Below are 11,715 nucleotides of genomic sequence, written 5' to 3'. Positions count from 1 at the left end.
CGGGAGCTCGGGGGCAGAGCCCGCCTCAAAGCCTCTTAAGGTCCGCCGGAGGCGGCTGGGATTCACGAGGAGGTTCGCGGAGATCCTCAGCTGCGGGAGATGGAGCGGGTTGTGTTTCTTCATCCTGCTGTAACGCTTCTGGGGCTGAAAAGCAATGCGAGGGGTGGCTTTTAAAAGGAAGCCTTGGGATTCTGTTTAACGTTCGGTGTTGTTGCTTCGTTTTGTTTCAGGCTGTAGCGAGACCGCGCGCAGTAAGGATCAGCCCAACATGTGCGCAGTTCCGAAGGTAACGAGACAGCGGAGTGGGGGAGCCGTCCGATGTTCTCACCGCTGTTTTTTAGGACCGGTGTAGGGCTGCCGCCGGGCTCTCCCGGCTTTTCGGAGCCGGAGTACCGTCACTGCCCGGTTTCCATCTCATTTTCGGTAGGTGCCGCTGCTCGGTTCCCCGAGTCCCAACGCGGTGCTTTCAGCCCCCTGGGGTTTGTCGGCGGGCGCTTCGGATCCTCCCGCCGTCATCGGTGGGAGCGAGCGAGACGGGGCCTGTGCGCTGCTGGAGGTGAGAATCAGCACGAATGGCTGCTAAGACTGAAGTCTGTCTTGCAGGAGGAGAGTCGCAGCGGAGCCCTTCGTTGGCCCCAGCCGGCGAGCGTTCGGGGTCCCAGGTAAGCGCTCTGTGCTCGGGGTTTGCGTAGGGCTGCAGCTCAGAGTGCCAGCGAGTAGGATGGGACCGCGCGTGTCCTCCTTCCTTTCCCCCAGTGCTATATAACTTCAGGAGCACCATCTCGTGCCCTTTATGGAGAGACGGCGGGACAGCTTGCGTGACTGCGGATGGCGATGTGCTTTTTAGGCAAGACAGATCGGTGGCGGAGCCGCGGTTCGCGTTACAGAGCGGGACGAGGAAGCAGGTAAGACCTTCGTGCAGCTGGCCGTGGCTGCTTCTCGGCTCTGCAGGTCGAGAAGGACGGGAAGTCTGTGGTCTGGCAGATGGCGATGAAGATGATGGGGCGCCGGAAGCGTCTCCTTTCGGAGGAATGGATGAGAGACTGACGGGTGCCCGGTGTCCTCCTCCGGGAATGAGATGATCTCTGCAGGGCCCTTTACAATTCCTGTTCAATCCTCAAGTTCTGATATTGCTGCAGGGTGAGGGTGAGGTGTGGGGCTGTTTCACAGTATCAGTGACCTAAGTAGACAGATGGCTACAAAGGAGTTAGGTTGATGCTCCTGGTGACTTTTACCAACTACTGCTAGGAAAAAAGTCTACTAGGAAACTAAAAAAAAATTAAAATGCTTAGGAGTTTTCCTTTCCTGAGATCTAGAATAAGGCCAAAACAGTCTTATGTTTTCATAGGAATGTGGTAAATTATCTCCTTGTGGGGATAAGGTTTTACTTGCATTTAAGGTAATGCCTTGTAATGTGCACCACATTGAATTAGTGGGCATGCAACATTAAAAATTTTACATTTTAAAATTGGTAAAATTAGGCCTCCCTTTTAAGAGGTGTCTTTCACTTCATTTGTCTTGTTGCTGAAGCAAAGCTGTGTAGGAGGACTCGAGCTACTCTGTGCTTGTTGCAAGGTATGCCCCAAAAATGCTGGTAGCAACAATGTTTGCTTCTGTGTGCTTCTGGGAAGCAGGTGATGATGCATCCATTTCACAGACCAATTACCAGCTCAGTGCAGTTGTTTGGAAAGAGTAAAAGTAGAAGTGCTCTGCTTTACATGTAGCAGTAAGCATGCCAAGGAATATCTGTACTAAAATGAAAGAGTTAGAACTTAGTGAGCTGAAGTTTCTTGGGTGGAGTGGATACCTGTCTTTCTTCAACTTAAAAAGAATCCTTACCGCAAATAAAGGGATGCACCAGCATTTCTGTGCTCTGGACTTACTTCCTTGCTGCTAACATGAGCTTATTTGTCTTGGGGAATAAGAAAGAGGAGATGAGTTACCTCTTCTGTGATCAGCCAGTTAGTGCTTGATGTTCTGGAAAAGATTCAGAAGCCAGACCTAAATCAAGAAGAAAAAATTGTAGATTATCTGCTTCAAAAAACTCTGGTTTCCTTTCTTTAAGATTAGCTCACTGAGAATTTTCTGGTTTCTTGCTCGGTAACTCCAACTAGTGCATTGTGAGCAAAGCCTTTGTGTCAAATCTCAGTGAGTTAGTTTCTGCAAACCTTCATCCTACACTGAGGATAAACTCTAATGCAAACAACAAATGTCCTATTCTGCATTTACTTTTTTACCAAAAGAAAAGCAACTGTATTTGGATTTTACCTTTGCATTAAATGTATGTCTAGTGTGTTCCTCCATCAGTGAATAGTCAAAAGGATTTCCTTTGAAAACCTTTTAAGACAAATCGTATATAAAAGCCCTGATTCTTAGTTTATGGGGGGTGGGTGACAAAGAACATCATCTTTGTTTATACTGAGCACTGATCCCTAATCACAGAGCATGTGAGGGAGGAAGCTCTGACCTTTTCCATTTTCCATATTCAAGTGTGGTAATCATGCACGTAATCATCTCACTTGTGCATTGACTTGAGTAACCAAACAGAAGATAAATCCCTCCCTGCAAGCATACGGCATGCTTGGTGGTTTTTTTTTCTATTTGAAAAGCAATAAAAATAAACTGTACAATGACAGCGTAGGTTTCTTAAACTTCTTTACATGCTTCTGTGGTTCATAGGTTCTGAAGTACTTGACCCAACAAGAACCAGGGGTAAGAAGGAAGAAAAGTGAGGAAACAGCAAGGGTTCAGATGTGATCTCACAAACCTTACTGCTTACACTGTAAGCTGTTTAGATGAGCAGGCCACTCTGGCCTCAGAGAAGTTGGCAGAACTGCTTATCCTTCTAACCATGTTTCCTAAGAGACAAGATCCCACAGACTCGGTGAGCCTAGCAAAAAAGCACAAGAATGGGTCAGTTGACTCCGGAGGAAGAAAAATGAGCCTGCTGTGTGGCACTGCTGGGGAAACAGCCAGGCTGACATGCTTTTTTTTTGTAGTTTTAAGTGGATAAAACTGATAAAGTAAGATGTCAAACAAAAGTACCTTCATGAAGTCATTGTCTGACTTGCTGAACCCTTATCTCAGTTATTTATGGTGAGTTAGGATATCGGATCTGAGGTTTTACATATAAAAGCTGCAGGCACAATTTGCTTGATTCCAAAATGGGGCAGTTACCTACTTCACAAAAGACATTTAATTGCTGTATCCTTAACAACAAACTGGCTTCCAGCTGAGTGCTAGTCATGAGTTTGCAATGGCAATTTTTTTACCCTCCAACTCAGAACTCAGTGTGCTTTGCTTTACTTATCTTTCTAAAAAAAACCAAACCAAAACAAAAAAAAAAAACACTAGGGAAAATCCTTTTTTTTGCGGCCCAGAATGTTAACACCACACTACATTCCCTGCTTTGAGAATTCTTAGTTTTAATTACCCCTCAGAAGAGCCATGCCGTTAAGAAGGCCTGCCTGCAAAAACCAAGAATTTCAGAAGTTTTTTTAGAAAGGTGAATTCTCCTTTAAGATTTTTCAGGGATCACAAGGCTAAAGTTTTTTTCCCTATCAAATGGCTTTGCTTAGAATTAAACGGATGTTTTCCTGTGACACTGTGAATAACCATGTGGTCAGATAAGCATTTATTTAACAACATCGCCCTGCCATCATCACCCTGTATGGTTTCTTTACTCTGCAAACCAGTTACCACATTGTCCAGGCAGCATTTATTGCCTTGCAGGAACAAAGTGAAGTTTTAGCTTTTAAGAAGAGTATGAATTGCTTAGAAATAAATAATCACTTGGGAAAAGAAAAATCTAAACATAACTGAGAAGATAATCTAATGCCTAGCAGCCCAGGCATTAACTACCACAGAGACATTTCAGCTCCTTACTTTCCCACTTGTTTTTGCAGGACATTTGAGCTCTTGTATTTTCACATTCAGTAACCTTAAACAATAAATTGCTTAAGTTCTCCATGTGGTGCAAAACAGCCCAGGTTGCAGATGTTTTTTGTCGCCCTCAGACCAGTATAATAATGATTCCACATGTATATCTGATAGGATCAGAACTTCTATTCACATTATCCTCTCCACAACCGCCCAGATAACTTTATGAATGGGCGAATGGCCAACTAGGGAATGATGAGAGCTAAGAATTTTACCTGCTGAGAGGAAAAAAAAAAAAAAGAAATCAAGCTGTTTCAGTAGAGTGCTAAAATTCATGTATTTACTTGTCCTCACTCCCTTTGTCTCCATCGCAGAAGCAAACCTCTGCATCTGTCCTCCAGTTTCACAGAAGACAAGAAGACTGAAGTGAGTGCTTTGAATGTGGTTTTCCAAATGTTGAATCACCGTATTAGCCAATTTCTCTCTTGAGCTAAAGAGAGTCAGATCTACATTTTTCCCCTGTCTAGAAGAATTCCTCATCCACCTTGCAGGTAACTTTTAGGAATTTCAACCAAGTGGCAAAAGTATTCACCTTCGGAGAACAATTCCTACCCTTTGAAGTGTCCTTAATCTTAATGAGGTGTTCAAGTACAAACTCTAGTCCCTATAAGGTGCAAAGCCTGTTGGAAGAGGCCATGCAGGGTTCGGGTACCAGCACACTTATCTGTCAAGACTTGATACTGAATGAAACAGATTCTCCTGAAAGGAGAGAGCTGCTCCTCTGAGCGATTGTTTCTGAACAGCATCTAGAATCGTGAATACAATAAACAACAACAAAATAACACTAAGTAGAAAATGAGTTCCAATACTAAAAGCCCCATCATTATGAAATCTACGTAAAAAAATAAGACCTAACACTCTCCTTGGCTCTTCTTTTCCCATGCCAATAGGAATAAAGTCAGCTGAGCAGCATTATTTCAGACAGGTTCCATTTCTGCAACATTTTCTATGCTTCACAGCTTTCAGTTACTCAGGCAAAGGAGGCTAACTATGAAATTATTGCAGAAAATAAAGCAGTCCATGTACAGAAGAAAAAAATATATATATTCGCAAATGCTGAGATAGAAAGAAGCATATGAGGAACTCTTTAACGATGCCTTTCTGAGAGCACTACAGTTCTCCTGTTCCCAGCATTAGAAACCAAGCAGAGGAGGCATGAGACCAGTGTATGACAAAGCAGTGACCTGCTGGGGAAAAAAACAAGGCAAAAGAAGGAAAGTGTAACAGCTGAGGAAATAGGGACATGTAACCTGGGAAGAATATATGGATGCTTTCCAGACATGCAGAGATGAGTAAACCAACACGCAGATGAAACTGAACTTGGCAGGAGACTTAAAAAATAACAAAGAGCAATTTCTACAGACACGCTGGTCAGAAGACAAAGGCCAAGGGAAGCGTACTGCCTCTGATAAGTGAGAAGTGAGAAAAGGGAATGACAGACATAGGGAAGGTGCTCAGCAAGTCCTTCAGCCCAATCTTTGATGGCAGTCAGGCTTTCCATATTTCTTGTGTCCCTAAACCTCTAGATGGGAAATGGCAGAGCAAAATCCCTCCCCCTGTAAGAGAGGAGCGAGTCTGAGACCACCTGAAAAGACTTAATGAGTACGAGTCTATGGGGTGTGATAACATGCACCCCAGGGTCCTGAGGGGACTGCCTGATGCAACTGCTGTGCCCCTCTCCATTGTATTTGATGGCTGTCAGGCAAGTCCCCGTTGACTGGAAGAACATCACAGCAAAGTGGATGAATGCCAAGCTGTAACCTTGATAAAGAACCGTTGCCTGTGCCACGTCCAAATGGACTGACACAACCAGGGTGGTATCCTGCACAGCTCTCTATTTTCTAGGCGTCTCCTTATCAAGAGCAACTTGATTTTACAAGCTGCAAGAAAGAGCTCGCTGACAGATCCCAGAGGCTTGGGCTCAGTCAATTCAGACACACTCTCCTTCACATGCCCACAGTAAACACGTAGGGAGGGTTCACGATTTCTCATTGCCTACAATACTGTGCAGCACAGGTACTTTTCCAGAAGAGAAGCCTACAACGTCCACTGCAGCACTCACCACTAAGGTGAGTGAACGTTCAACCCACAATGAACTACTCCTTTTCTTTGGCTTTACTCTAATCTTTACACAACAATATTAAAAACAAAAAAATTCAAAACGCTGCCACAGAAAGTTACCTGATACATGTCCCCATAGTTTTCGATGTCTCCACTTCCAGGATGAGATTTGCCACCATAGAAATCCCAGGCAGAGTTAGGCACAGCAGGAAACCCTCTGTTCCCCGTGTTGAATAGCTCCCACAGGTGGCTGAGCCACCACAGATCCACATGTGTGATTGACACATAAATACAAATCTGGAAAAGTAGTGGTTGCATTTCAGTATGCATTGTGATGCTGTCAAAGCAACAGCCAGAGCTTTACCGCGCTGCTGTTAATTTGACCTTTTATCCCTCTCCCTTTATGCTCCATTTAACCCTGCTTTGATAATAGGAGCAGTAAACTTGTACCACTGAAACTGCCTTTCTGTGATGCTAGAATGGGATGATAATAGCAGAGTGGCAAAGTCTTTAGCTAAAGCGCGTGAGAATTAATCCAAATGCAGCAGCCACAAATGTAGAAGGCAAGGAAAAGAGCTGCTCAGCTTTGGAAGGCCACAGATAGAGAGGGATCACTGAAAATAGATGCCCTTACCTCCACTGCCAACCCTTAAATGAGGTCTGGGAAGGGGTGGATCCTGGCTCCACACCTTCTGGTCAGTCAGGTTTCATTGCATACACCTGAGCATCCCTTGGTCGGCCCTGCCTTCCCACCAGGTGCTCAATCACTGCTTCAGGCTGTGACTTAGCATTTCCTCTACACCTTCTCAGTGTGTCAATTACAGATTTTCCAGGCACTTTCTCCAACATTGTTGCTTCTGGTCACCTTGACTCTGAACTCCTTTTCATTGTCCTAGACAGTGGTTTAAGAAAAAGTCAGTATGTGAGATAAGAATATTGATTCATTTCCATTCTGAATTGCGTTTAAAACTATTTTGTTTATTTTCTCTCAGCACAGCTGTGAGCTTTTTCTCATTTTCCTCCTCAGTTTCCCTACTGTGATCAGTACTGTATTATTACAGCCGGGGCAGTATAAGCATTAGATATAATGTTTTACCAGTGCCTCTGATTTCAGCACATACACTCATGGGCAAGCAAACTCATTTCTTGCTTACTAATGCAGCTAAAGAACATTTTACTATTGACGTTAGATCTGTACAAAAGAAAAGTTATTTGTGGAGAAAGTAATAAATACTTATTGCAATAACGTTTATGAATTAATCACAGCTTCTTCTTGTTAAAAAAAAAATACCAAGAGTTCAACTTATATCAATTCAATTTTCTTACAGAAGAAAAAAAAACCACGCTGTGATGCAGTACAAATCGAACTTGAAGTTCCTTGGGTGTCTGCATAAATTTCAGATTTATATAGTGGAATTTTGTATCACAAATTAGCATTTGTCAGGTTATTTCAGCAGACGGAGGAAAAGAGCAGCCACCCCCAGCTCCCCTGCGGTGCTTACCAGGCCACATGGGAAAAGGGTTCCGCCTCATCGTTAGCATGCAAGTGAAAGAAATAATTTGTACTTTTCCAAGGATTCTTAGGGATTCCCATTAGTCTGTGGTGCATCATGTGACCGTCACAAATATACAGTCAAGGAGTGGAAGAAGTCCTGTCCACCGTTTACTAAACCTGTGACATTGAAGAAACCCATGCAGACTTTCAGTTGTAAAAAGAAGTCTTGAGTATGTATTTGCTCATTATAAAAAAAAACAGCTTCTGAGTCGATCATCAATATGATTAATAACACAGTAAGCACCTGTTTATTTCTTTTATGCGTGTCAGGTGTTATTTAGCATGTTTAGTAAAGTCAGATTTGAATTTAATGCACCGAGCTGGTTGGAAAGACATGAAACATGTAAAAGTAGTGATCAGAGTTCACTTCTAAGGTTTCCTTTTTCCATTTAAGAAAACTTCATTAACATTTTTCTTATCACATGCGATGGAAAATACGGCAAATACTTTTTACTTACTTAACTAGGAAGGAATAAGAAAAAGAATGGAATGCTTTTGCACACCCTTGTTCCTAACAGCTTAAAATCGAGGCTCATTCGTCTGCTTTCAACAAACAGTACAGAACGCCTGTAAAAACAACTCATTTAATTTAATTAATCTAACTTTTTTAGACAACAGCGTTGTTCCATTTTGCTTTGCTTAAAAGAAAGGTGGATGGCTGTGCTACGGAACAAAAGGACAAGAAAGAGCAGTGGCTACATGATACACTCCCATTAATATTAGGGCCTCCAGAATGAATTAGAGATAGAATGCAAAGGAGTGTGTGGGAGGGAATTTTTTGTTTCTTCTTGCTGCGGCCAAGGTAAATAGTAACCTGATAATAGAATGCCCTTTAAACTTGGAACTAAAGAGGTTCTAATGGGGAGAATGGTCAACAGGTTTAAATTATTCCATTCAGTTTGTCGCCTAGCTTTACTGCTGTGTAACAAGTTCAATCCCATTTACTGATATAAAGTATGTCCAGTGGGAGTAGAGTTCTGCACTTCTAGTTGTGGTTTGTGAAGACATAAAACAAAAATACAGTTTTCGGTGAAGTAACTTGAGTTACAAAACACTCTGGGCATTACAGCGCTTGTGAGTAGCACTGAAAATTCAGTTATCATTTACAGAAGTGATAGGGAGTTTTTGAAGATGATGGAAACTACTGATGGGGTCAGTACTGAAAATGAGATTTAAAAACTGCCTTTTCTTCCTAGTTATGATGAATTCAGGCAAACTCTTTGCAGAAGATAAAAACACTGAATTCTTCTGCTGATAAATATGCATCGAATCTAGAACATGGAGATTAAGTTTCTAAGGCAGAGTATCTTTCATATCTTGACCAAGAATAAAGACTGCTTTTAAATACAGTTTTGTTGCAAGATGGCTGATAATCATGGATCAATTGTTGCTGCTTATCTGAGCTACAGATTCTCTCGTACACTTCAAAGCTGTATAATGGAAAGGTCCAGATTTCTTTTCAGAAGAGTTTTCTCGGGAAATGTATCTGAGCTACTTTGGGGCATTACACAAATGGAAATTTGCCCTCCTAGACATTAGGTATGCTGGCACATCTCAGTAATTGGGCTGTTCTGGCTAACCATTGAGCACAAGAGCAGAAGTGAAAAAGTGCCTGCAGAAGTTAGCCTCAGATGGTGTTTCACATTTCCTATCCCTGTTTTCAGTACTGATTGAAATTCCTGGGTCTGTCTAGAATGCATCCTGCTTGAACTGAGACTTCTGTTCTTAACCTCCATTGCTTCAGCGAGTTGTCTTCTGTATTACCTCCTGCTGGTTTGCCGTGCTGAATGAGCAGCTATTGCATAGCTAATTCTTGATGCCGTTTCCACTTCACTTCGGTCTGTGCATCAGAATGGTTTTTAAGTAGAAGGTGCTCGTGCGTACATCTTCTGGGCTACAGAGAGTCAAATAAACGTGCCCTGCATCCATTTTGCCCATTTTGTTCATAGTAGGAAGTTTAATTCCGCAGGTTGTATTTCTGTGGACTTGAAGAACATAGGCAGATATTTTCGATTTGTCAGTGTGTGTTATAAGACTCTTCACGCCAAGGATGAGGTTTAGTAAAAAAATACAGTATGATAGCGTTAGAATAATGCTTTTTTCTTTAACAGTGACCGCCAAATACACCAGCTTTGACCTTGTAAGCAGCATTTCATTCCCTTTCTGTTTTTAAACAAATACATTCTTAGATGGGATGAGAGTTTTACTGAGAAATACACGTGTTGTGTCTTTGCAGAAAAACTTTGTGATTTGCCACATGTAGAAGATGGAAGGATTACCCCATGTTATTACAATTTCAAAGGTTGCTATTTCCTTATGCATAAAGGAAAAAACCTTTCCTATTCTTGCGTGGCTGGTTATACAACTGAAACCAGGACTCAGTACAGAAGAATAACTTGTACAGAAAAAGGATGGTCTCCAGTGCCACAACGCTACAGTGAGTTCGCTTCTTTATTTCATTATTGCTTCTAGCAGAAAACTGTTTTAGCTCAATTTCCTTAAGCATAGAGGGACAAAAGGTGCAGAACAGTAGGGATAAAAATGTGTAAGCTAGGTCAAGGTCAAATCCATTATGTTTATTCATACATCGAATTGTTTTATGCTAGTATATGTTCTAAGGACTCTTACCACATATGCTTTTTAAGAATTCCAAGAAAGCTGCCCAGTGTAACTGAACTTGGGAAAAATAATTGACATTTTAGTTACAGATGTGCATCTGAGCCTCTTTAGCTCCAGAGACATATTCCATGGTACTACTGTCTGCTCAATGATTGCGGGAGCATTTCAACAAAACAAGAAAATGAAATTGGATGGAAATAATTTAAAAACCCCACTTTCTTGCCTATCAGGAAAAATATTACATCGATTATTTCTTCCTAACCAAACTGTCTTTTTTCATTTAGAAAAATGCAATCAGCCTCTTCTGGAACATGGCATTTTTTACGGTACAGAAATGTACTTCAAAATACACGAGAAACTACAGCACAAATGTAATCAAGGCTGCCGAGCTCCCAGAGGTGGTACTGAAGATACAGTACAATGTCAATCAGGTGGATGGTCTTCCCAAGCAAGCTGTACTAAGAAAGTTGGTAGGATTGTTTCTTTCCTTCTCATTTCATATATGTTCATAAAATTCCACTGTCCTTCCCGTACCTGTAAGGTCAAAATGCCTTTGTTAGGTTATTTGAATATTCCTGAAATAAGTGCCCTGCTGTACCTCATGCGATGAAGTTGTCAGATGTTTCATGCTGTTGTTTTGTGAATTGGTATAGATAAAACTGTGGAATCGGTACAGGTGAGATAATTTTGTTTCAAATTAACTCATTTCTATTCAAGCTTTGCACCCAAATGAACACTAGAAAACCTATGTAAACTGTTGCATTTTTAATTGTTCATAGTTTTCAAAGACTGCTTCAGATACAATCACTTTAAAGGGAAATGTTAGATAAGTAAGCTTAAAGGAAAAAGGGAAACCAACAACATTATTCATTTAAGTCATGCTAAGTACCTGAGTTACATCATGGCAACTACTTCACAACCCAGCGATAGCTCCGAGTGAATGAAGTGCTGCTGTATAAATGGGATGAGGGATACCACACTGCAGGAGGAAACACTACACAAGAGGCAGTTTGTCTCGCGTGTAGACGGTCCCTTACTCCAACCTGCTCGAGCATGTAGTGGAAATGAATTCTCTTTGAAATGTGACGTAGTCTACAACCGAATAAAAAATTTATAAGTTTTATAAACTGTTGGGATAAAAAAAAGCTTTTATAGTTTTTGTTTTTTTTTTTTTTCCCTAGAAATAACCTGCCCCTCAAGATTTCTTCTCATTCTGTTGCTGTCATTGCATTCAAAGTTATGCATTTGTTTTTCTACCAGACCTTCAGCTCTGGCTGAAGCCGGGCGGGAAGGAAGGGTCCCCTTTGGCAACAATAAATGGCAGATGAATGTCATTTATAAGGCTGTGAAGATGAGCACATAAAGTAAATAATAATGCACTGCAGTAACCTATTGCTTTGCACTGAGTGTGCTGGCAGTGCTTTTCCTGCATCTGTATAAGGTTTTGCAACAAGAGGCTTCACCAAAGTTGAAAAACAAACAAACAAACAAACAACACACTCTTCTTCTCAATATGAACATCTGAAATACACTGTCTACCT

The 11,715-nt window shown here is 41.7% G+C and overlaps 1 long non-coding RNA gene across 4 annotated transcripts in view; it reads right to left on the bottom strand.

Annotated features, from left to right (window-relative positions):
• Positions 1 to 9,977: 9,977 nt before the first annotated feature.
• The window catches only part of LOC122160895, a 7,813-nt gene continuing 6,075 nt past the window's right edge, over positions 9,978 to 11,715 (bottom strand). For all 4 annotated transcript variants that reach the window (XR_006168981.1, XR_006168984.1, XR_006168983.1 and 1 more), the window contains exons 4-5: positions 11,064 to 11,266; positions 9,978 to 10,708 (exon numbers count right to left, since the gene is read on the bottom strand). This is a non-coding gene — a long non-coding RNA (uncharacterized LOC122160895). The remainder of the gene's footprint in view (positions 10,709 to 11,063; positions 11,267 to 11,715) is intronic.

The sequence above is a fragment of the Centrocercus urophasianus genome, unplaced genomic scaffold (genome assembly GCF_019232065.1).
Source record: "Centrocercus urophasianus isolate 14NV4802_14NV808 unplaced genomic scaffold, USGS_Curo_1.0 seq_18, whole genome shotgun sequence".
Classification (NCBI taxonomy): Eukaryota; Metazoa; Chordata; class Aves; order Galliformes; family Phasianidae; genus Centrocercus; species Centrocercus urophasianus.
This window is presented reverse-complemented; position numbering and strand designations above follow the sequence as displayed.